Below are 4,845 nucleotides of genomic sequence, written 5' to 3' on the forward strand. Positions count from 1 at the left end.
TGTTTGCAGTCACAGTTAGAAACAGACGACTGCAGAGAAACACATGATTTATGATTTATGATTGTGGAGACGAGGTAAAGTGAGTCCAGTTCATCTCCTAAACTTTGTGTTTCAGGTCCTGAACATGTCGATGTTTACGTTTAAACAATTATGATATGAAGACGGTCATCATTAAAATATGAATCTAGTTATTCATTTCTGATGGAGGTTCAGCTTTAACAGTCTGTAACAAAGAATAACTAAAACTCAAATATTGAATTGAGATTCTGAACAGGTAGAGAACAGAGTACCTGAACAGGTAGAGAACAGAGAACCTGAACAGGTAGAGAACAGAGAACCTGAACAGGTAGAGAACAGAGTACCTGAACAGGTAGAGAACAGAGAACCTGAACAGGTAGAGAACAGAGTACCTGAACAGGTAGAGAACAGAGTACCTGAACAGGTAGTGAACAGAGTACCTGAACAGGTAGAGAACAGAGTACCTGAACAGGTAGAGAACAGAGTACCTGAACAGGTAGAGACAGAGTACCTGAACAGGTAGAGAACAGAGTAGAACAGGTACCCTGAACAGGTAGAGAACAGAGTACCTGAACAGGTAGAGAACAACAGAGTACCCTGAACAGGTAGAACAGGTAACAGGTAGAACAGAGTACCTGAACAGGTAGAGAACAGGTTTGTAGTGAGGTAGAGGACAGAGTTTACAACAGTTAGAACATTTACGAGTGACTAATTTATTTCAGTGACGACAGAATTCAGATTTCTAAGACGTAAGCTTAAAAAAACTCAGAGATATTCAAATAGTTTTCCATCAGAATGATGAGGTGTAATACTGTCGTCTGATTGGATACAACATGTTGACCAGGTGTATCAGCGTACCGCCACAGGACAGTTTATCATTATTTTACCATCGTTACCACCATAACTGCCATAACGTCCTGATTATAACTGTGTGTGTGTGTGTGTGTGTGTGTGTGTGTGTGTGTGTGTGTGTGTGTGTGTGTGTGTGTGTGTGTGTGTGTGTGTGTGTGTGTGTGTGTGTGTACAGTGGTCCTGTCTCAGCAGGTCTCGTCCTGTCGGTCCCCTATAAGAACTTCTTCCACAATCTCAAAACAACGGAACGGTTGCTGAGTCTTTAACGATCTGGTTCATTCATAAATAAATGAAACATCCCTCCATGAGTCAACAGACAGTTCATTTATAAAAATGTCAGTCTATTGACAGATTTTAATTTATTTTAGTTATCTTTACCTAGAGAGAGTGATATCAGTCGTGTTTCATATTGCAGGATGGATTTTAACCATCATTTTTACATCACTTTTTATCATTTGCTTTATAAAAAAATCCTTCACAGCCTCAAAGATCCTCTGATGCTGGTTTTTAAAAACAAACTATCACTCTCATATTTTAATCAGCAGCTCAGCCTTCTTTAACTTCATGCATAATATTTCCTCACTGAATAAGAGACATTTGTAAACGTATTTATTCAGCATTGTCTTCTCCTGACTGTCACTCTTCATTTGTTTCATTTCTGTTAATAGTTTTATGTTTTTATTTATTCTGTTGTTTCTTCACTTTGTTGACAGGTTCTTTATGAATAAGGTTTATTATTATTATGATTAAAATTATGAATCAAACACTCCGTCTCCCCTCAGCTCTCCAGCGCCCCCCTGTGGAGACTCTCGTCTTTGTCCTGCTGAATGTCCATGTAGTAAAACATCTGAGTACTTATTACACCATAAAAAACAAAGTACACCCTCGTCCTCCTCACAAATACTAGTGTATTGTACACAAAGCAGTACTAATGAGAGAAGCGTTATTAAGAAAACTTCCTCTGAGTGTGATCCTGTGAACGAGTCCTGTCTGCTTCCTCTGAGACGTCTTGCTCAAGGGCACGTCAACAGGCACTGACAGAGCGCAGCGTGTGTGGTCGCTAACCGCCAGGCCGATGGCGGGCTGCCTCACATTTGCATAACGTGTGTGTGTGTGTGTGTGTGTGTGCTGAAGCATAAAACACACCTGAGACAGAAGGACTGATAAACCTTACCAGTGCCAGTGGGGGACAAACAGCCAATAGGAGCTGATCTCTGGTCTCTGTGGGGTGAACCGGGGGTTGGATGGTTCTGCTGGTTCTGCTGGTTCCTGACAGACGGCCCGTATGTCTCCGTCCCGACCGTTAGAGTTAAACCACATCTAACACTTTATCCCCAAACATCTCCGTCCTCTCTGAGACGTCTGTTTTTCCTCCAGGTTCTTCTTATCTTAACTGTTCTGTTACTGAGGTTCCCGTGTTTAGTTTATCTGAACCTTCACCCATCAGAACACACATGAGGACTCACAGAGCTCTTATGTCTCCTAGAACCTCTTTAAAAACCCACAAAACCATTTCAAAGAACTACAAAGAACATTTTGAAGCCTGCTAAAACTTTTGGAAAAAAGTATTCACAGGATCGTTGAAAGACTCGTCAAACCCCCCATAAGGAACCCTGCAGCTCCCTGAAAACCACCACCAGTAACAATGACAACCCATTATACTGACAGAACCCCCCCTAAACATCCTAGAACCCTCCAGGGACCATAGAGTCCTTTTCAAACCGCCTTTCTAAACCTGTTGTCCCTGAAACCCTAACCCTTGTAAAACAGAGAACCCCTGAAAAACGGCCAGAACCGCCCCAAATAAATACTGGACACTCCTAATAGAACCCTATGGAGACATAGAATTTTTCCAAGACCTCTATAACTTATCTAAAAAAACCAGAATAAACTAGAATGACCCTTGACATCCCCGAGGGTGGAACCCCAGAAGTTGCTGGAACCGTCCAACTACGGGAACCCCCTTAAAATAACTATTATATACTTTCAAAGGCCCCTAGAACCACTTTAAAGACCCCTGAAACCACCAATGCCATTTGGAACCTGTTAAAGGATGCAGAGAAGCCTTTTGGACACCACTAGAACCTCTTCAACAACTTATTTAAAGATCCCTAACCCTCCTCACGGTCCTCTAGAACCTCATCAAGGAATGTTAGAACTTATTTAAAGATCCCTAACCCACGTCATGGTCCGCTAGAACTTCATCAAGGACCCTTAGGACTTCTTGAATTACCTCTGATATCTGCACAAGGACATTTGAGGCTCCCTGAAACTGCTCATGTATCCCTGGAAATCACTGAAACCCCTTCGGGTGACACTAAAACTACCGTTATGCAAAAACTGTCCAAGAACTCTTGGAACCCTTTGAAGGAACCGTTAAACCTGTCAACCTGCCTTGTTATCCTAGTAACTTCTGAAACATTGCTGGATCCGAATCCCAGTAAATTAGTCGACACTTTAAAAGCCTCTAGAACAAAAAACTTTCACAAATTTGCTAATTGAATGACCCCTACTATATTAAGGAACCATAAAGAACTCTACTACCATCTAAAGGACTGCCAACATCCCTAAGGTACCTGGAAGTATAAGGAACCAACAAATGAGTACCCTGACCCTAAGCCCCCTCAGATCTCCTCGTGGATCTCTCCTGCACAGTTTATCTTCTCCCTGTCTGTCGTGGAAAGTTTCTGCTGCCTGCGGCTCAATGTTGACAGGAGTTTATGAACATCACAGCAGACGGATTATGAGGACGGGTCTGAACAGGTCTACGGGTCTGAACAGGTCTACGGGGCGGACTGAGGAGGAGGAATCCACCATCGGTACAAACCTGTTACAGAATCCTCCTTTCTTCCTCTTTTCGTGTCCTGAGGCTGAAGGTTCTGCTCTCTTGTTTCAGGTAGATTTAGTGTCAAGATATCAACTTCCACCAAAACCTCCTCAGTGACGCATGAAAAACCTCCTGGAGGCCCACTTGAACCTCATGAAATAAACCATAAACCACCGTGCTGGGGCCAAACAGAAAACGGTCCACGGAGTAACTGTTGGGTTCAGGTTCAGTTAACAGCTGGACCAACCAGAGGGGTTTGAACATGGAGCCGGGGCTGAAGAACCTTTACAGGAAGTAAAGGTTTTGTTTTCAAAGCAAAGCCTCAAAAACCAATCCTGAAACCCCTTTTAGGACCCTTAAACCCCTAAAGTAGCTCTGGGATTCACTTTAAGAAGTCCTCGAGACTCGTAAGAGGTTTTGTTTTCCACTTAAAGACTTCTTATACTTTGTAAAGGGGTGATGAAACCCCCTCAGAGTCCTGGGACCATCTTAAGGACTCCTAGAGGACCACTTTAACGCCTCGTAGGACCCCTTAAAACCTCCTCTAGTAGTTCTGGGATTTCCCTCAAACAATCTGAATTATCTTTAAAACTCTCTCACAAGGTTTTAGTTTCCACTTAAGGAGTTCTTATTCCCCTAGTTTGTCTATTTATAACTTCTTTATAAACTGTTTTAATCTGTACCAGTTGATAATTTAGAAACTCTATATGTAAACTCTGCATTAACTCTGTCTGTAGGATCAATGAATAATAACGCAGTAAAAGTACAACGTTTCCCTCTGGAAAGCAGTAAAAGTACAAGGTATCTACTTATGAGAGTACAAGATGTGAAGGAAAATAAGAAGTTATGAATAAAATTAAGTAGCACAAACACAAGTGTGGAAATTAAATAAATCCCGTCTGAACTCGGAGGTTCTGAGGGATTTATGTCTGTTTAGTCTTTTTAAACACTGAAGGTTTCTACCATCAGTCTGTAAAACTGCTTTAAATATAAAAACCAAGAGATTCTTCAGACTGTTATATTAAAATACAGATTGATCAGTTGGTTTTGTCTCCTAATAAACTTAAACAGGAGTTAATTACTGTGTTCATGTCGGGACACAACACTGCCACCGTGTGGTCAGAGGTCAAAGTTCATCTTCAGAAGTT

Source organism: Anoplopoma fimbria, chromosome 24 (assembly GCF_027596085.1).
Source record: "Anoplopoma fimbria isolate UVic2021 breed Golden Eagle Sablefish chromosome 24, Afim_UVic_2022, whole genome shotgun sequence".
Classification (NCBI taxonomy): Eukaryota; Metazoa; Chordata; class Actinopteri; order Perciformes; family Anoplopomatidae; genus Anoplopoma; species Anoplopoma fimbria.